Genomic DNA, 19,185 nt, shown 5'->3' with positions numbered 1-19,185 from the left:
CACAAAAGGTCCCCAGTTCGAAACTGGGCAGAAATATGCTGTTATCTTTAGAATTTTAAAACAAGGGATTTTTGGTTGAAATGCCAAAAAAATGCAATCATATAAAAAGTTTATTTCAGAATGCCATAATGTATGTCAAAGATAATTTTTTATTGGATGGCGGTAGATGCTGTTTCCATGTAGTTTCTGTAGAGTAGTGGTTATCACGTTCGCCTCACACGCGAAAGGTCCCCATTTCGAAACTGGGCAGAAATATATTTTGTTACCTAAACACTTTGAATTCAATAATTTATATTTTGATAACTATCTACTGTTGCATTGCTCAATGAAAAAGCAAGCAAAAATCATATTGCAGAATATCAAAAGTCAATTTCCCTTCTACCATGCATATTGGATGGTGTTGCATTCATGAAGTACCTGTAGTGTAGAGTTATTCACATTTACCCAATATGCATAAGGTCCCCCTTCAAAATTGGTCAGAAATACATTAAAAAATATTTTTTTTTGTAAATACAATGATCAGAATTGATAATAAGTGAATGTGTCCTCTTGAAATGCAAAGTGGAAAAATAGCGTCAAAATTATTAGAAAATAGGAAAAAAGTTTAGAAAAAAATATATTTCTAAGAAAAGCATGTGTCATTTGTACTTCCAGACTAGATAGTGATGAAATCCACGAGAGTCAGTTTCTGTAGTGTAGTGGTTATCACATTCGCCTAACACACGAAAGGTCCCCAGTTTGAAACTGGGCAGAAACAATCTTTTAGCTTTAGAATTTTAAAACAATGAATTTTTGGGTAAAATGCTCAATAAAAATACAATCAGATAAAAAGTTTATTTTAGCATGCCATACTGAATGTCAAAGATCATTTTTTATTGGATGATGGTCGCAAATTTTTCATGTAGTATCTGTAGTGTAGTGATTTCATGTTTGCCTCACACGTGAAAGGTCCCCAGTTCGAAATTGGCAGAAACATATTTTGTTACCTAAACACTTTGAATTCAATAATTTATATTTTGATAACTATATACTGTTGCATTGCTCAATGAAAAAGCAAGCAAAAAATCATATTGCAGAATATCAAAAGTCAATTTCCCTTCTACCATGCATATTGGATGGTGTTGCATTCATGAAGTACCTGTAGTGTAGAGTTATTCACATTTACCCAATATGCATAAGGTCCCCCTTCAAAATTGGTCAGAAATACATTAAAAAAATATTTTTTTAGTAAATACAATGATCAGAACTATTAATAAGTAAATGTGTCCTCTTGAAATGCTAAGTGGAAAAATAGCATAGAAATTATTAGAATATAGAAAAATAAGTTTAGAAAAAAAAAATTCTAAGAAAACGGTTTGCCAATGGTACTTCCCGACTCCATAGTGATGAGATCTTCAAAAGTCAGTTTCTGTATTGTAGTGGTTATCACATTCGCCTAAAACACAAAAGGTCCCCAGTTCGAAACTGGGCAGAAATATGCTGTTTTCTTTAGAATTTTAAAACAAGGGATTTTTGGTTGAAATGCCAAATAAAAATGCAATTATATAAAAAGTTTATTTCAGAATGCCATAATGTATGTCAAAGATCATTTTTTATTGGATGGCGGGAGATGCTGTTTCCATGTAGTTTCTGTAGTGTAGTGGTTATCACGTTCGCCTCACACGCGAAAGATCCCCAGTTCAAAACTGGGCAGAAACATATTTTGTTACCTAAACACTTTGAATTCAATAATTTATATTTTGATAACTATCTACTGTTGCATTGCTCAATGAAAAAGCAAGCAAAAATCATATTGCAGAATATCAAAAGTCAATTTCCCTTCTACCATGCATATTGGATGGTGTTGCATTCATGAAGTACCTGTAGTGTAGAGTTATTCACATTTACCCAATATGCATAAGGTCCCCCTTCAAAATTGGTCAGAAATACATAAAAAAAATATTTTTTTTTAGTAAATACAATGATCAGAATTGATAATAAGTGAATGTGTCCTCTTGAAATGCAAAGTGGAAAAATAGCGTCAAAATTATTAGAAAATAGGAAAAAAAAGTTTAGAAAAAATTATATTTCTAAGAAAAGCATGTGTCATTTGTACTTCCAGAATAGATAGGGATGTGATACACGAGAGTCAGTTTCTGTAGTGTAGTGGTTATCACGTTCGCTTAACATGCACAAGGTCCCCAGTTCGAAACTGGGCAGAAACAGTCTTTTAGCTTTAGAATTTTAAAACAATGAATTTTTGGGTGAAATGTTCAATAAAAATACAATCAGATAAAAAGTATATTTTAGCATGCCATACTGAATGTCAAAGATCATTTTTTATTGGATGATGGTCGCAAATTTTTCATGTAGTATCTGTAGTGTAGTGATTTCATGTTTGCCTCACACGTGAAAGGTCCCCAGTTCGAAATTGGCAGAAACATATTTTGTTACCTAAACACTTTGAATTCAATAATTTATATTTTGATAACTATCTACTGTTGCATTGCTCATTGAAAAAGCAAGCAAAAATCATATTGCAGAATATCAAAAGTCAATTTCCCTTCTACCATGCATATTGGATGGTGTTGCATTCATGAAGTACCTGTAGTGTAGAGTTATTCACATTTACCCAATATGCATAAGGTCCCCCTTCAAAATTGGTCAGAAATACATTAAAAAAATATTTTTTTAGTAAATACAATGATCAGAATTGATAATAAGTGAATGTGTCCTCTTGAAATGCAAAGTGGAAAAAAAGCGCCAAAATTATTAGAAAATAGGAAAAAAAGTTTAGAAAAAATTATATTTCTAAGAAAAGCATGTGTCATTTGTACTTCCAGACTAGATAGTGATGGGATCCACAAGAGTCAGTTTCTGTAGTGTAGTGGTTATCACGTTCGCCTAACACGCGAAAGGTCCCCAGTTCAAAACTGGGCAGAAACAATGTTTTAGCTTTAGAATTTTAAAACAATGAATTTTTGGGTGAAATGTTCAATAAAAATACAATCAGATAAAAAGTATATTTTAGCATGCCATACTGAATGTCAAAGATCATTTTTTATTGGATGATGGTCGCAAATTTTTCATGTAGTATCTGTAGTGTAGTGATTTCATGTTTGCCTCACACGTGAAAGGTCCCCAGTTCGAAATTGGCAGAAACATAGTTTGTTACCTAAACACTTTGAATTCAATAATTTATATTTTGATAACTATATACTGTTGCATTGCTCAATGAAAAAGCAAGCAAAAAATCATTTTGCAGAATATCAAAAGTCAATTTCCCTTCTACCATGCATATTGGATGGTGTTGCATTCATGAAGTACCTGTAGTGTAGTATTATTCACATTTAGCCAATATGCATAAGGTTCCCCTTCAAAATTGGTCAGAAATATATTAAAAATAGATTTTTTTATTAAATACAATGATCAGAACTATTAATAAGTGAATGTGTCCTCTTGAAATGCAAAGTGGAAAAAATAGCATAGAAATTATTAGAAAATAGAAAAATAAGTTTAGAAAAAAAAATTCTAAGAAAACGGTTTGCCAATGGTACTTCCCGACTCCATAGTGATGAGATCTTCAAAAGTCAGTTTCTGTATTGTAGTGGTTATCACATTCGCCTAAAACACAAAAGGTCCCCAGTTCGAAACTGGGCAGAAATATGCTGTTATCTTTAGAATTTTAAAACAAGGGATTTTTGGTTGAAAGGCAAAAAAAAATGCAATCATATAAAAAGTTTATTTCAGAATGCCATAATGTATGTCAAAGATAATTTTTTATTGGATGGCGGTAGATGCTGTTTCCATGTAGTTTCTGTAGAGTAGTGGTTATCACGTTCGCCTCACACGCGAAAGGTCCCCAGTTCGAAACTGGGCAGAAATATATTTTGTTACCTAAACACTTTGAATTCAATAATTTATATTTTGATAACTATCTACTGTTGCATTGCTCAATGAAAAAGCAAGCAAAAATCATATTGCAGAATATCAAAAGTCAATTTCCCTTCTACCATGCATATTGGATGGTGTTGCATTCATGAAGTACCTGTAGTGTAGAGTTATTCACATTTACCCAATATGCATAAGGTCCCCCTTCAAAATTGGTCAGAAATACATTAAAAAATATTTTTTTAGTAAATACAATGATCAGAATTGATAATAAGTGAATGTATCCTCTTGAAATGCAAAGTGGAAAAATAGCGTCAAAATTATTAGAAAATAGGAAAAAAGTTTAGAAAAAATTATATTTCTAAGAAAAGCATGTGTCATTTGTACTTCCAGACTAGATAGTGATGGGACCCACAAGAGTCAGTTTCTGTAGTGTAGTGGTTATCACGTTCGCCTAACATGCGAAAGGTCCCCAGTTCAAAACTGGGCAGAAACAATCTTTTAGCTTTAGAATTTTAAAACAATGAATTTTTGGGTAAAATGCTCAATAAAAATACAATCAGATAAAAAGTTTATTTTAGCATGCCATACTGAATGTCAAAGATCATTTTTTATTGGATGATGGTCGCAAATTTTTCATGTAGTATCTGTAGTGTAGTGATTTCATGTTTGCCTCACACGTGAAAGGTCCCCAGTTCGAAATTGGCAGAAACATATTTTGTTACCTAAACACTTTGAATTCAATAATTTATATTTTGATAACTATATACTGTTGCATTGCTCAATGAAAAAGCAAGCAAAAAATCATATTGCAGAATATCAAAAGTCAATTTCCCTTCTACCATGCATATTGGATGGTGTTGCATTCATGAAGTACCTGTAGTGTAGTATTATTCACATTTAGCGAATATGCATAAGGTTCCCCTTCAAAATTGGTCAGAAATACATTAAAAATAGATTTTTTTATTAAATACAATGATCAGAACTATTAATAAGTGAATGTGTCCTCTTGAAATGCAAAGTGGAAAAAATAGCATAGAAATTATTAGAAAATAGAAAAATAAGTTTAGAAAAAAAAATTCTAAGAAAACGGTTTGCCAATGGTACTTCCCGACTCCATAGTGATGAGATCTTCAAAAGTCAGTTTCTGTATTGTAGTGGTTATAACATTTGCCTAAAACACAAAAGGTCCCCAGTTCGAAACTGGGCAGAAATGTGCTGTTATCTTTAGAATTTTAAAACAAGGGATTTTTGGTTGAAATGCCAAATAAAAATGCAATCATATAAAAAGTTTATTTCAGAATGCCATAATGTATGTCAAAGATCATTTTTTATTAGATGGCGGGAGACGCTGTTTCCATGTAGTTTCTGTAGTGTAGTGGTTATCACTTTCGCCTCACGCGCGAAAGGTCCTCAGTTCAAAACTGGGCAGAAACATATTTTGTTACCTAAACACTTTGAATTCAATAATTTATATTTTGATAACTATCTACTGTTGCATTGCTCAATGAAAAAGCAAGCAAAAATCATATTGCAGAATATCAAAAGTCAATTTCCCTTCTACCATGCATTATTGGATGGTGTTGCATTCATGAAGTACCTGTAGTGTAGAGTTATTCACATTTACCCAATATGCATAAGGTCCCCCTTCAAAATTGGTCAGAAATACATTAAAAAAATATTTTTTTTAGTAAATACAATGATCAGAATTGATAATAAGTGAATGTGTCCTCTTGAAATGCAAAGTGGAAAAATAGCGTCAAAATTATTAGAAAATAGGAAAAAAAGTTTAGAAAAAATTATATTTCTAAGAAAAGCATGTGTCATTTGTACTTCCAGACTAGATAGTGATAGGACCCACAGGAGTCAGTTTCTGTAGTGTAGTGGTTATCACGTTCGCCTAACACGCAAAAGGTCCCCAGTTCAAAACTGGGCAAAAACAATCTTTTAGCTTTAGAATTTTAAAACAATGAATTTTTGGGTAAAATGCTCAATAAAAATACAATCAGATAAAAAGTTTATTTTAGCATGCCATACTGAATGTCAAAGATCATTTTTTATTGGATGATGGTTGCAAATTTTTCATGTAGTATCTGTAGTGTGGTGATTTCATGTTTGCCTCACACGTGAAAGGTCCCCAGTTCGAAATTGGCAGAAACATATTTTGTTACCTAAACACTTTGAATTCAATAATTTATATTTTGATAACTATATACTGTTGCATTGCTCGATGAAAAAGCAAGCAAAAAATCATATTGCAGAATATCAAAAGTCAATTTCCCTTCTACCATGCATATTGGATGGTGTTGCATTCATGAAGTACCTGTAGTGTAGTATTATTCACATTTAGCGAATATGCATAAGGTTCCCCTTCAAAATTGGTCAGAAATACATTAAAAATAGATTTTTTTATTAAATACAATGATCAGAACTATTAATAAGTGAATGTGTCCTCTTGAAATGCAAAGTGGAAAAAATAGCATAGAAATTATTAGAAAATAGAAAAATAAGTTTAGAAAAAAAAATTCTAAGAAAACGGTTTGCCAATGGTACTTCCCGACTCCATAGTGATGAGATCTTCAAAAGTCAGTTTCTGTATTGTAGTGGTTATCACATTCGCCTAAAACACAAAAGGTCCCCAGTTCGAAACTGGGCAGAAATGTGCTGTTATCTTTAGAATTTTAAAACAAGGGATTTTTGGTTGAAATGCCAAATAAAAATGCAATCATATAAAAAGTTTATTTCAGAATGCCATAATGTATGTCAAAGATCATTTTTTATTAGATGGCGGGAGACGCTGTTTCCATGTAGTTTCTGTAGTGTAGTGGTTATCACTTTCGCCTCACGCGCGAAAGGTCCTCAGTTCAAAACTGGGCAGAAACATATTTTGTTACCTAAACACTTTGAATTCAATAATTTATATTTTGATAACTATCTACTGTTGCATTGCTCAATGAAAAAGCAAGCAAAAATCATATTGCAGAATATCAAAAGTCAATTTCCCTTCTACCATGCATTATTGGATGGTGTTGCATTCATGAAGTACCTGTAGTGTAGAGTTATTCACATTTACCCAATATGCATAAGGTCCCCCTTCAAAATTGGTCAGAAATACATTAAAAAAATATTTTTTTTAGTAAATACAATGATCAGAATTGATAATAAGTGAATGTGTCCTCTTGAAATGCAAAGTGGAAAAATAGCGTCAAAATTATTAGAAAATAGGAAAAAAAGTTTAGAAAAAATTATATTTCTAAGAAAAGCATGTGTCATTTGTACTTCCAGACTAGATAGTGATAGGACCCACAAGAGTCAGTTTCTGTAGTGTAGTGGTTATCACGTTCGCCAAACACGCAAAAGGTCCCCAGTTCAAAACTGGGCAAAAACAATCTTTTAGCTTTAGAATTTTAAAACAATGAATTTTTGGGTAAAATGCTCAATAAAAATACAATCAGATAAAAAGTTTATTTTAGCATGCCATACTGAATGTCAAAGATCATTTTTTATTGGATGATGGTCGCAAATTTTTCATGTAGTATCTGTAGTGTGGTGATTTCATGTTTGCCTCACACGTGAAAGGTCCCCAGTTCGAAATTGGCAGAAACATATTTTGTTACCTAAACACTTTGAATTCAATAATTTATATTTTGATAACTATATACTGTTGCATTGCTCAATGAAAAAGCAAGCAAAAAATCATATTGCAGAATATCAAAAGTCAATTTCCCTTCTACCATGCATATTGGATGGTGTTGCATTCATGAAGTACCTGTAGTGTAGAGTTATTCACATTTACCCAATATGCATAAGGTCCCCCTTCAAAATTGGTCAGAAATACATTAAAAAAAATTTTTTAGTAAATACAATGATCAGAATTGATAATAAGTGAATGTGTCCTCTTGAAATGCAAAGTGGAAAAATAGCGTCAAAATTATTAGAAAATAGGAAAAAAGTTTAGAAAAATTACATTTCTAAGAAAAGCATGTGTCATTTGTACTTCCAGACTAGATAGTGATGGGATCCACGAGAGTCAGTTTCTGTAGTGTAGTGGTTATCATGTTCGCCTAACACGCGAAAGGTCCCCAGTTCGAAACTGGGCAGAAACAATCTTTTAGCTTTAGAATTTTAAAACAATGAATTTTTGGGTAAAATGCTCAATAAAAATACAATCAGATAAAAAGTTTATTTTAGCATGCCATACTGAATGTCAAAGATCATTTTTTATTGGATGATGGTCGCAAATTTTTCATGTAGTATCTGTAGTGTGGTGATTTCATGTTTGCCTCACACGTGAAAGGTCCCCAGTTCAAAATTGGCAGAAACATATTTTGTTACCTAAACACTTTGAATTCAATAATTTATATTTTGACAAATATATACTGTTGCATTGCTCAATGAAAAAGCAAGCAAAAAATCATATTGCAGAATATCAAAAGTCAATTTCCCTTCTACCATGCATATTGGATGGTGTTGCATTCATGAAGTACCTGTAGTGTAGTATTATTCACATTTAGCGAATATGCATAAGGTTCCCCTTCAAAATTGGTCAGAAATACATTAAAAATAGATTTTTTTATTAAATACAATGATCAGAACTATTAGTAAGTGAATGTGTCCTCTTGAAATGCAAAGTGGAAAAAATAGCATAGAAATTATTAGAAAATAGAATAATAAGTTTAGAAAAAAAAATTCTATGAAAACGGTTTGCCAATGGTACTTCCCGACTCCATAGTGATGAGATCTTCAAAAGTCAGTTTCTGTATTGTAGTGGTTATCACATTCGCCTAAAACACAAAAGGTCCCCAGTTCGAAACTGGGCAGAAATGTGCTGTTATCTTTAGAATTTTAAAACAAGGGATTTTTGGTTGAAATGCCAAATAAAAATGCAATCATATAAAAAGTTTATTTCAGAATGCCATAATGTATGTCAAAGATCATTTTTTATTGGATGGCGGGAGACGCTGTTTCCATGTAGTTTCTGTAGTGTAGTGGTTATCACTTTTGCCTCACACGCGAAAGGTCCTCAGTTCAAAACTGGGCAAAAACATATTTTGTTACCTAAACACTTTGAATTCAATAATTTATATTTTGATAACTATCTACTGTTGCATTGCTCAATTAAAAAGCAAGCAAAAATCATATTGCAGAATATCAAAAGTCAATTTCCCTTCTACCATGCATATTGGATGGTGTTGCATTCATGAAGTACCTGTAGTGTAGAGTTATTCACATTTACCCAATATGCATAAGGTCCCCCTTCAAAATTGGTCAGAAATACATTAAAAAAAGATTTTTTTTAGTAAATACAATGATCAGAATTGATAATAAGTGAATGTGTCCTCTTGAAATGCAAAGTGGAAAAATAGCATCAAAATTATTAGAAAATAGGAAAAAAAGTTTAGAAAAAATTATATTTCTAAGAAAAGCATGTGTCATTTGTACTTCCAGACTAGATAGTGATGGGCCCCACAAGAGTCAGTTTCTGTAGTGTAGTGGTTATCACGTTCGCCTAACACGCGAAAGGTCCCCAGTTCAAAACTGGGCAGAAACAATCTTTTAGCTTTAGAATTTAAAAACAATGAATTTTTGGGTAAAATGCTCAATAAAAATACAATCAGATAAAAAGTTTATTTTAGCATGCCATACTGAATGTCAAAGATCATTTTTTATTGGATGATGGTCGCAAATTTTTCATGTAGTATCTGTAGTGTGGTGATTTCATGTTTGCCTCACACGTGAAAGGTCCCCAGTTCGAAATTGGCAGAAACATATTTTGTTACCTAAACACTTTGAATTCAATAATTTATATTTTGATAACTATATACTGTTGCATTGCTCAATGAAAAAGCAAGCAAAAAAATCATATTGCAGAATATCAAAAGTCAATTTCCCTTCTACCATGCATATTGGATGGTGTTGCATTCATGAAGTACCTGTAGTGTAGTATTATTCACATTTAGCGAATATGCATAAGGATCCCCTTCAAAATTGGTCAGAAATACATTAAAAATAGATTTTTTTATTAAATACAATGATCAGAACTATTAATAAGTGAATGTGTCCTCTTGAAATGCAAAGTGGAAAAAATAGCATAGAAATTATTAGAAAATAGAAAAATAAGTTTAGAAAAAAAAATTCTAAGAAAACGGTTTGCCAATGGTACTTCCCGACTCCATAGTGATGAGATCTTCAAAAGTCAGTTTCTGTATTGTAGTGGTTATCACATTCGCCTAAAACACAAAAGGTCCCCAGTTCGAAACTGGGCAGAAATGTGCTGTTATCTTTAGAATTTTAAAACAAGGGATTTTTGGTTGAAATGCCAAATAAAAATGCAATCATATAAAAAGTTTATTTCAGAATGCCATAATGTATGTCAAAGATAATTTTTTATTGGATGGCGGGAGATGCTGTTTCCATGTAGTTTCTGTAGTGTAGTGGTTATCACTTTCGCCTCACACGCGAAAGGTCCTCAGTTCAAAACTGGGCAGAAACATATTTTGTTACCTAAACACTTTGAATTCAATAATTTATATTTTGATAACTATCTACTGTTGCATTGCTTAATGAAAAAGCAAGCAAAAATCATATTGCAGAATATCAAAAGTCAATTTCCCTTCTACCATGCATATTGGATGGTGTTGCATTCATGAAGTACCTGTAGTGTAGAGTTATTCACATTTACCCAATATGCATAAGGTCCCCCTTCAAAATTGGTCAGAAATACATTAAAAAAAGATTTTTTTTTAGTAAATACAATGATCAGAATTGATAATAAGTGAATGTGTCCTCTTGAAATGCAAAGTGGAAAAATAGCGTCAAAATTATTAGAAAATAGGAAAAAAAGTTTAGAAAAAATTATATTTCTAAGAAAAGCATGTGTCATTTGTACTTCCAGACTAGATAGTGATGGGCCCCACAAGAGTCAGTTTCTGTAGTGTAGTGGTTATCACGTTCGCCAAACACGCAAAAGGTCCCCAGTTCAAAACTGGGCAGAAACAATCTTTTAGCTTTAGAATTTTAAAACAATGAATTTTTGGGTAAAATGCTCAATAAAAATACAATCAGATAAAAAGTTTATTTTAGCATGCCATACTGAATGTCAAAGATCATTTTTTATTGGATGATGGTCGCAAATTTTTCATGTAGTATCTGTAGTGTGGTGATTTCATGTTTGCCTCACACGTGAAAGGTCCCCAGTTCGAAATTGGCAGAAACATATTTTGTTACCTAAACACTTTGAATTCAATAATTTATATTTTGATAACTATCTACTGTTGCATTGCTTAATGAAAAAGCAAGCAAAAATCATATTGCAGAATATCAAAAGTCAATTTCCCTTCTACCATGCATATTGGATGGTGTTGCATTCATGAAGTACCTGTAGTGTAGAGTTATTCACATTTACCCAATATGCATAAGGTCCCCCTTCAAAATTGGTCAGAAATACATTAAAAAAAGATTTATTTAGTAAATACAATGATCAGAATTGATAATAAGTGAATGTGTCCTCTTGAAATGCAAAGTGGAAAAATAGCATCAAAATTATTAGAAAATAGGAAAAAAAGTTTAGAAAAAATTATATTTCTAAGAAAAGCATGTGTCATTTGTACTTCCAGACTAGATAGTGATGGGACCCACAAGAGTCAGTTTCTGTAGTGTAGTGGTTATCACGTTCGCCTAACACGCGAAAGGTCCCCAGTTCAAAACTGGGCAGAAACAATCTTTTAGCTTTAGAATTTTAAAACAATGAATTTTTGGGTAAAATGCTCAATAAAAATACAATCAGATAAAAAGTTTATTTTAGCATGCCATACTGAATGTCAAAGATCATTTTTTATTGGATGATGGTCGCAAATTTTTCATGTAGTATCTGTAGTGTAGTGATTTCATGTTTGCCTCACACGTGAAAGGTCCCCAGTTCGAAATTGGCAGAAACATATTTTGTTACCTAAACACTTTGAATTCAATAATTTATATTTTGATAACTATATACTGTTGCATTGCTCAATGAAAAAGCAAGCAAAAAATCATATTGCAGAATATCAAATGCCAATTTCCCTTCTACCATGCATATTGGATGGTGTTGCATTCATGAAGTACCTGTAGTGTAGTAATATTCACATTTAGCGAATATGCATAAGGTTCCCCTTCAAAATTGGTCAGAAATACATTAAAAATAGTTTTTTTTATTAAATACAATGATCAGAACTATTAATAAGTGAATGTGTCCTCTTGAAATGCAAAGTGGAAAAAATAGCATAGAAATTATTAGAAAATAGAAAAATAAGTTTAGAAAAAAAAATTCTAAGAAAACTGTTTGCCAATGGTACTTCCCGACTCCATAGTGATGAGATCTTCAAAAGTCAGTTTCTGTATTGTAGTGGTTATCACATTTGCCTAAAACACAAAAGGTCCCCAGTTCGAAACTGGGCAGAAATGTGCTGTTATCTTTAGAATTTTAAAACAAGGGATTTTTGGTTGAAATGCCAAATAAAAATGCAATCATATAAAAAGTTTATTTCAGAATGCCATAATGTTTGTCAAAGATTAAATTTTTATTGGATGGCGGGAGATGCTGTTTCCATGTAGTTTCTGTAGTGTAATGGTTATCACTTTCGCCTCACACGCAAAAGGTCCTCAGTTCAAAACTGGGCAGAAACATATTTTGATACCTAAACACTTTGAATTCAATAATTTATATTTTGATAACTATCTACTGTTGCATTGCTCAATGAAAAAGCAAGCAAAAATCATATTGCAGAATATCAAAAGTCAATTTCCCTTCTACCATGCATATTGGATGGTGTTGCATTCATGAAGTACCTGTAGTGTAGAGTTATTCACATTTAGCCAATATGCATAAGGTTCCCCTTCAAAATTGGTCAGAAATATATTAAAAATAGATTTTTTTTTATTAAATACAATGATCAGAACTATTAATAAGTGAATGTGTCCTCTTGAAATGCAAAGTGGACAAAATAGCATAGAAATTATTAGAAAATAGAAAAATAAGTTTAGAAAAAAAAATTCTATGAAAACGGTTTGCCAATGGTACTTCCCGACTCCATAGTGATGAGATCTTCAAAAGTCAGTTTCTGTATTGTAGTGGTTATCACATTCGCCTAAAACACAAAAGATCCCCAGTTCGAAACTGGGCAGAAATGTGCTGTTATCTTTAGAATTTTAAAACAAGGGATTTTTGGTTGAAATGCCAAATAAAAATGCAATCATATAAAAAGTTTATTTCAGAATGCCATAATGTATGTCAAAGATCATTTTTTATTGGATGGCGGGAGATGCTGTTTTCATGTAGTTTCTGTAGTGTAGTGGTTATCACGTTTGCCTCACACGCGAAAGGTCCCCAGTTCGAAACTGGGCAAAAACATATTTTGTTACCTAAACACTTTGAATTCAATAATTTATATTTTGATAACTATCTACTGTTGCATTGCTCAATGAAAAAGCAAGCAAAAATCATATTGCAGAATATCAAAAGTCAATTTCCCTTCTACCATGCATATTGGATGGTGTTGCATTCATGAAGTACCTGTAGTGTAGAGTTATTCACATTTACCCAATATGCATAAGGTCTCCCTTCAAAATTGGTCAGAAATACATTCAAAAAATATTTTTTTATTAAATACAATGATCAGAATTGATAATAAGTGAATGTGTCCTCTTGAAATGCAAAGTGGAAAAATAGCGTCAAAATTATTAGAAAATAGGAAAAAAAGTTTAGAAAAAATTATATTTCTAAGAAAAGCATGTGTCATTTGTACTTCCAGACTATATAGTGATGGGACCACGCGAGTCAGTTTCTGTAGTGTAGTGGTTATCACGTTCGCCTAACACGTGAAAGATCCCCAGTTCGAAACTGGGCAGAAACAATCTTTCAGCTTTAGAATTTTAAAACAATGAATTTTTGGGTAAAATGCTCAATAAAAATACAATCAGATAAAAAGTTTATTTTAGCATGCCATACTGAATGTCAAAGATCATTTTTTATTGGATGATGGTCTCAAATTTTTCATGTAGTATCTGTAGTGTAGTGATTTCATGTTTGCCTCACACGTGAAAGGTCCCCAGTTCGAAATTGGCAGAAACATATTTTGTTACCTAAACACTTTGAATTCAATAATTTATATTTTGATAACTATATACTGTTGCATTGCTCAATGAAAAAGCAAGCAAAAAATCATATTGCAGAATATCAAAAGTCAATTTCCCTTCTACCATGCATATTGGATGGTGTTGCATTCATGAAGTACCTGTAGTGTAGAGTTATTCACATTTACCCAATATGCATAAGGTCCCCCTTCAAAATTGGTCAGAAATACATAAAAAAAAATTTTTTAGTAAATACAATGATCAGAATTGATAATAAGTGAATGTGTCCTCTTGAAATGCAAAGTGGAAAAATAGCGTCAAAATTATTAGAAAATAGGAAAAAAGTTTAGAAAAAATTATATTTCTAAGAAAAGCATGTGTCATTTGTACTTCCAGACTAGATAGTGATGGGATCCACGAGAGTCAGTTTCTGTAGTGTAGTGGTTATCACGTTCGCCTAACACGCGAAAGGTCCCCAGTTCGAAACTGGGCAGAAACAATCTTTTAGCTTTAGAATTTTAAAACAATGAATTTTTGGGTAAAATGCTCAATAAAAATACAATCAGATAAAAAGTTTATTTTAGCATGCCATACTGAATGTCAAAGATCATTTTTTATTGGATGATGGTCGCAAATTTTTCATGTAGTATCTGTAGTGTAGTGATTTCATGTTTGCCTCACACGTGAAAGGTCGACAGTTCGAAATTGGCAGAAACATATTTTGTTACCTAAACACTTTGAATTCAATAATTTATATTTTGATAACTATATACTGTTGCATTGCTCAATGAAAAAGCAAGCAAAAAATCATATTGCAGAATATCAAAAGTCAATTTCCCTTCTACCATGCATATTGGATGGTGTTGCATTCATGAAGTACCTGTAGTGTAGAGTTATTCACATTTACCCAATATGCATAAGGTCCCCATTCAAAATTGGTCAGAAATACATTCAAAAAATATTTTTTTATTAAATACAATGATCAGAATTGATAATAAGTGAATGTGTCCTCTTGAAATGCAAAGTGGAAAAATAGCGTCAAAATTATTAGAAAATAGGAAAAAAAGTTTAGAAAAAATTATATTTCTAAGAAAAGCATGTGTCATTTGTACTTCCAGACTAGATAGTGATGGGATCTACAAGAGTCAATTTCTGTAGTGTAGTGGTTATCACGTTCGCCTAACACGTGAAAGATCCCCAGTTCGAAACTGGGCAGAAACAATCTTTTAGCTTTAGAATTTTAAAACAATTAATTTTTGGGTAAAATGCTCAATAAAAATACAATCAGATAAAAAGTTTATTTTAGCATGCCATACTGAATGTCAAAGATCATTTTTTATTGGATGATGGTCTCAAATTTTTCATGTAGTATCTGTAGTGTAGTGATTTCATGTTTGCCTCACACGTGAAAGGTCCCCAGTTCGAAATTGGCAGAAACATATTTTGTTATCCAATATGCATAAGGTCCCCCTTCAAAATTGGTCAGAAATACATTAAAAAAATTTTTTTTAGTAAATACAATGATCAGAATTGATAATAAGTGAATGTGTCCTCTTGAAATGCAAAGTGGAAAAATAGCGTCAAAATTATTAGAAAATAGGAAAAAAAGTTTAGAAAAAATTATATTTCTAAGAAAAGCATGTGTCATGTGTACATCCAGACTAGATAGTGATGAAATTCACGAGAGTCAGTTTCTGTAGTGTAGTGGTTATCACGTTCGCCTAACACGCGAAAGGTCCCCAGTTCGAAACTGGGCAGAAACGATCTTTTAGCTGTAGAATTTTAAAACAATTAATTTTTGGGTAAAATGCTCAATAAAAATACAATCAGATAAAAAGTTTATTTTAGCATGCCATACTGAATGTCAAAGATCATTTTTTACTGGATGATGGTCGCAAATTTTTCATGTAGTATCTGTAGTGTAGTGATTTCATGTTTGCCTCACGCGTGAAAGGTCCCCAGTTCGAAATTGGCAGAAACATATTTTGTTACCTAAACACTTTGAATTCAATAATTTATATTTTGATAACTATATACTGTTGCATTGCTCAATGAAAAAGCAAGCAAAAAATCATATTGCAGAATATCAAAAGTCAATTTCCCTTCTACCATGCATATTGGATGGTGTTGCATTCATGAAGTACCTGTAGTGTAGTATTATTCACATTTAGCCAATATGCATAAGGTTCCCCTTCAAAATTGGTCAGAAATACATTAAAAATAGATTTTTTTATTAAATACAATGATCAGAACTATTAATAAGTGAATGTGTCCTCTTGAAATGCAAAGTGGAAAAAATAGCATAGAAATTATTAGAAAATAGAAAAATAAGTTTAGAAAAAAAAATTCTAAGAAAACGGTTTGCCAATGGTACTTCCCGACTCCATAGTGATGAGATCTTCAAAAGTCAGTTTCTGTATTGTAGTGGTTATCACATTCGCCTAAAACACAAAAGGTCCCCAGTTCGAAACTAGGCAGAAATATGCTGTTATCTTTAGAATTTTAAATCAAGGGATTTTCGGTTGAAATGCCAAATAAAAAGGCAATCATATAAAAAGTTTATTTCAGAATGCCATAATGTATGTCAAAGATCATTTTTTATTGGATGGCGGGAGATTCTGTTTTCGTGTAGTTTCTGTAGTGTAGTGGTTATCACGTTCGCCTCACATGCGAAAGGTCCCCAGTTCGAAACTGGGCAGAAACTTATTTTGTTACCTAAACACTTTGAATTCAATAATTTATATTTTGATAACTATCTACTGTTGCATTGCTCAATGAAAAAGCAAGCAAAAATCATATTGCAGAATATCAAAAGTCAATTTCCCTTCTACCATGCATATTGGATGGTGTTGCATTTATGAAGTACCTGTAGTGTAGAGTTATTCACATTTACCCAATATGCATAAGGTCCCCCTTCAAAATTGGTCAGAAATACATTAAAAAAATTTTTTTTTAGTAAATACAATGATCAGAATTGATAATAAGTGAATGTGTCCTCTTGAAATGCAAAGTGGAAAAATAGCGTCAAAATTATTAGAAAATAGGAAAAAAAGTTTAGAAAAAATCATATTTCTAAGAAAAGCATGTGTCATTTGTACTTCCAGACTAGATAGTGATGGAATCCACAAGTGTCAGTTTCTGTAGTGTAGTGGTTATCACGTTCGCATAACACGCGAAAGGTCCCCAGTTCGAAACTGGGCAGAAACAATCTTTCAGCTTTAGAATTTTAAAACAATTAATTTTGGGGTAAAATGCTCAATAAAAATACAATCAGATAAAAAGTTTATTTTAGCATGCCATACTGAATATCAAAGATCATTTTTTATTGGATGATGGTCTCAAATTTTTCATGTAGTATCTGTAGTGTAGTGATTTCATGTTTACCTCACACGTGAAAGGTCCCCAGTTCGAAATTGGCAGAAACAATTGTAGTGGTTATCACGTTCGCCTCACACGCGAGAGGTCCCCAGTTCGAAACTGGGCAAAAACATATTTTGTTACCTAAACACTTTGAATTCAATAATTTATATTTTGATAACTATCTACTGTTGCATTGCTCAATGAAAAAGCAAGCAAAAATCATATTGCAGAATATCAAAAGTCAATTTCCCTTCTACCATGCATATTGGATGGTGTTGCATTCATGAAGTACCTGTAGTGTAGAGTTATTCACATTTACCCAATATGCATAAGGTCTCCCTTCAAAATTGGTCAGGAATACATTCAAAAAATATTTTTTTATTAAATACAATGATCAGAATTGATAATAAGTGAATGTGTCCTCTTGAAATGCAAAGTGGAAAAATAGCGTCAAAATTATTAGAAAATAGGAAAAAAAGTTTAGAAAAAATTATATTTCTAAGAAAAGCATGTGTCATTTGTACTTCCAGACTATATAGTGATGGGACCACGCGAGTCAGTTTCTGTAGTGTAGTGGTTATCACGTTCGCCTAACACGTGAAAGATCCCCAGTTCGAAACTGGGCAGAAACAATCTTTCAGCTTTAGAATTTTAAAACAATTAATTTTTGGGTAAAATGCTCAATAAAAATACAATCAGATAAAAAGTTTATTTTAGCATGCCATACTGAATGTCAAAGATCATTTTTTACTGGATGATGGTCGCAAATTTTTCATGTAGTATCTGTAGTGTAGTGATTTCATGTTTGCCTCACGCGTGAAAGGTCCCCAGTTCGAAATTGGCAGAAACATATTTTGTTACCTAAACACTTTGAATTCAATAATTTATATTTTGATAACTATATACTGTTGCATTGCTCAATGAAAAAGCAAGCAAAAAATCATATTGCAGAATATCAAAAGTCAATTTCCCTTCTACCATGCATATTGGATGGTGTTGCATTCATGAAGTACCTGTAGTGTAGTATTATTCACATTTAGCCAATATGCATAAGGTTCCCCTTCAAAATTGGTCAGAAATACATTAAAAATAGATTTTTTTATTAAATACAATGATCAGAACTATTAATAAGTGAATGTGTCCTCTTGAAATGCAAAGTGGAAAAAATAGCATAGAAATTATTAGAAAATAGAAAAATAAGTTTAGAAAAAAAAATTCTAAGAAAACGGTTTGCCAATGGTACTTCCCGACTCCATAGTGATGAGATCTTCAAAAGTCAGTTTCTGTATTGTAGTGGTTATCACATTCGCCTAAAACACAAAAGGTCCCCAGTTCGAAACTAGGCAGAAATATGCTGTTATCTTTAGAATTTTAAATCAAGGGATTTTCGGTTGAAATGCCAAATAAAAATGCAATCATATAAAAAGTTTATTTCAGAATGCCATAATGTATGTCAAAGATCATTTTTTATTGGATGGCGGGAGATTCTGTTTTCATGTAGTTTCTGTAGTGTAGTGGTTATCACGTTTGCCTCACACGCGAAAGGTCCCTAGTTCGAAACTGGGCAGAAACATATTTTGTTACCTAAACACTTTGAATTCAATAATTTATATTTTGATAACTATCTACTGTTGCATTGCTCATTGAAAAAGCAAGCAAAAATCATATTGCAGAATATCAAAAGTCAATTTCCCTTCTACCATGCATATTGGATGGTGTTGCATTCATGAAGTACCTGTAGTGTAGAGTTATTCACATTTACCCAATATGCATAAGGTCCCCCTTCAAAATTGGTCAGAAATACATTAAAAAAATTTTTTAGTAAATACAATGATCAGAATTGATAAT

The 19,185-nt window shown here is 32.0% G+C and overlaps 25 non-coding genes across 25 annotated transcripts; all 25 read left to right on the top strand.

The window, feature by feature from the left end:
- Positions 1-684: 684 nt before the first annotated feature.
- Positions 685-757, top strand: TRNAV-AAC (transfer RNA valine (anticodon AAC)). Its single transcript has one exon. It is a non-coding gene; the product is annotated as a tRNA-Val (tRNA).
- Positions 758-1,625: 868 nt separating this feature from the next.
- TRNAV-CAC (transfer RNA valine (anticodon CAC)) lies at positions 1,626-1,698 on the top strand. Its single transcript has one exon. It is a non-coding gene; the product is annotated as a tRNA-Val (tRNA).
- Positions 1,699-2,131: 433 nt separating this feature from the next.
- Positions 2,132-2,204, top strand: TRNAV-AAC (transfer RNA valine (anticodon AAC)). Its single transcript has one exon. It is a non-coding gene; the product is annotated as a tRNA-Val (tRNA).
- A 648-nt stretch (positions 2,205-2,852) lies between these two features.
- On the top strand, positions 2,853-2,925 carry TRNAV-AAC (transfer RNA valine (anticodon AAC)). Its single transcript has one exon. It is a non-coding gene; the product is annotated as a tRNA-Val (tRNA).
- An 867-nt stretch (positions 2,926-3,792) lies between these two features.
- TRNAV-CAC (transfer RNA valine (anticodon CAC)) lies at positions 3,793-3,865 on the top strand. The gene has a single exon. It is a non-coding gene; the product is annotated as a tRNA-Val (tRNA).
- Positions 3,866-4,293: 428 nt separating this feature from the next.
- Positions 4,294-4,366, top strand: TRNAV-AAC (transfer RNA valine (anticodon AAC)). The gene has a single exon. It is a non-coding gene; the product is annotated as a tRNA-Val (tRNA).
- Positions 4,367-5,234: 868 nt separating this feature from the next.
- TRNAV-CAC (transfer RNA valine (anticodon CAC)) lies at positions 5,235-5,307 on the top strand. Its single transcript has one exon. It is a non-coding gene; the product is annotated as a tRNA-Val (tRNA).
- Positions 5,308-5,739: 432 nt separating this feature from the next.
- On the top strand, positions 5,740-5,812 carry TRNAV-AAC (transfer RNA valine (anticodon AAC)). The gene has a single exon. It is a non-coding gene; the product is annotated as a tRNA-Val (tRNA).
- Positions 5,813-6,680: 868 nt separating this feature from the next.
- Positions 6,681-6,753, top strand: TRNAV-CAC (transfer RNA valine (anticodon CAC)). Its single transcript has one exon. It is a non-coding gene; the product is annotated as a tRNA-Val (tRNA).
- Positions 6,754-7,903: 1,150 nt separating this feature from the next.
- On the top strand, positions 7,904-7,976 carry TRNAV-AAC (transfer RNA valine (anticodon AAC)). Its single transcript has one exon. It is a non-coding gene; the product is annotated as a tRNA-Val (tRNA).
- Positions 7,977-8,844: 868 nt separating this feature from the next.
- Positions 8,845-8,917, top strand: TRNAV-CAC (transfer RNA valine (anticodon CAC)). Its single transcript has one exon. It is a non-coding gene; the product is annotated as a tRNA-Val (tRNA).
- Positions 8,918-9,348: 431 nt separating this feature from the next.
- TRNAV-AAC (transfer RNA valine (anticodon AAC)) lies at positions 9,349-9,421 on the top strand. Its single transcript has one exon. It is a non-coding gene; the product is annotated as a tRNA-Val (tRNA).
- An 869-nt stretch (positions 9,422-10,290) lies between these two features.
- Positions 10,291-10,363, top strand: TRNAV-CAC (transfer RNA valine (anticodon CAC)). Its single transcript has one exon. It is a non-coding gene; the product is annotated as a tRNA-Val (tRNA).
- Positions 10,364-10,795: 432 nt separating this feature from the next.
- On the top strand, positions 10,796-10,868 carry TRNAV-AAC (transfer RNA valine (anticodon AAC)). Its single transcript has one exon. It is a non-coding gene; the product is annotated as a tRNA-Val (tRNA).
- Positions 10,869-11,516: 648 nt separating this feature from the next.
- Positions 11,517-11,589, top strand: TRNAV-AAC (transfer RNA valine (anticodon AAC)). Its single transcript has one exon. It is a non-coding gene; the product is annotated as a tRNA-Val (tRNA).
- Positions 11,590-12,458: 869 nt separating this feature from the next.
- Positions 12,459-12,531, top strand: TRNAV-CAC (transfer RNA valine (anticodon CAC)). Its single transcript has one exon. It is a non-coding gene; the product is annotated as a tRNA-Val (tRNA).
- Positions 12,532-13,182: 651 nt separating this feature from the next.
- TRNAV-CAC (transfer RNA valine (anticodon CAC)) lies at positions 13,183-13,255 on the top strand. The gene has a single exon. It is a non-coding gene; the product is annotated as a tRNA-Val (tRNA).
- Positions 13,256-13,684: 429 nt separating this feature from the next.
- TRNAV-AAC (transfer RNA valine (anticodon AAC)) lies at positions 13,685-13,757 on the top strand. The gene has a single exon. It is a non-coding gene; the product is annotated as a tRNA-Val (tRNA).
- A 646-nt stretch (positions 13,758-14,403) lies between these two features.
- TRNAV-AAC (transfer RNA valine (anticodon AAC)) lies at positions 14,404-14,476 on the top strand. The gene has a single exon. It is a non-coding gene; the product is annotated as a tRNA-Val (tRNA).
- A 649-nt stretch (positions 14,477-15,125) lies between these two features.
- TRNAV-AAC (transfer RNA valine (anticodon AAC)) lies at positions 15,126-15,198 on the top strand. The gene has a single exon. It is a non-coding gene; the product is annotated as a tRNA-Val (tRNA).
- Positions 15,199-15,667: 469 nt separating this feature from the next.
- On the top strand, positions 15,668-15,740 carry TRNAV-AAC (transfer RNA valine (anticodon AAC)). The gene has a single exon. It is a non-coding gene; the product is annotated as a tRNA-Val (tRNA).
- Positions 15,741-16,608: 868 nt separating this feature from the next.
- Positions 16,609-16,681, top strand: TRNAV-CAC (transfer RNA valine (anticodon CAC)). The gene has a single exon. It is a non-coding gene; the product is annotated as a tRNA-Val (tRNA).
- Positions 16,682-17,111: 430 nt separating this feature from the next.
- On the top strand, positions 17,112-17,184 carry TRNAV-AAC (transfer RNA valine (anticodon AAC)). Its single transcript has one exon. It is a non-coding gene; the product is annotated as a tRNA-Val (tRNA).
- A 712-nt stretch (positions 17,185-17,896) lies between these two features.
- Positions 17,897-17,969, top strand: TRNAV-AAC (transfer RNA valine (anticodon AAC)). Its single transcript has one exon. It is a non-coding gene; the product is annotated as a tRNA-Val (tRNA).
- Positions 17,970-18,837: 868 nt separating this feature from the next.
- On the top strand, positions 18,838-18,910 carry TRNAV-CAC (transfer RNA valine (anticodon CAC)). The gene has a single exon. It is a non-coding gene; the product is annotated as a tRNA-Val (tRNA).
- Positions 18,911-19,185: the final 275 nt, after the last annotated feature.

The sequence above is a fragment of the Pseudophryne corroboree genome, chromosome 4, assembly GCF_028390025.1.
Source record: "Pseudophryne corroboree isolate aPseCor3 chromosome 4, aPseCor3.hap2, whole genome shotgun sequence".
Lineage (NCBI taxonomy): Eukaryota > Metazoa > Chordata > Amphibia > Anura > Myobatrachidae > Pseudophryne > Pseudophryne corroboree.
This window is presented reverse-complemented; position numbering and strand designations above follow the sequence as displayed.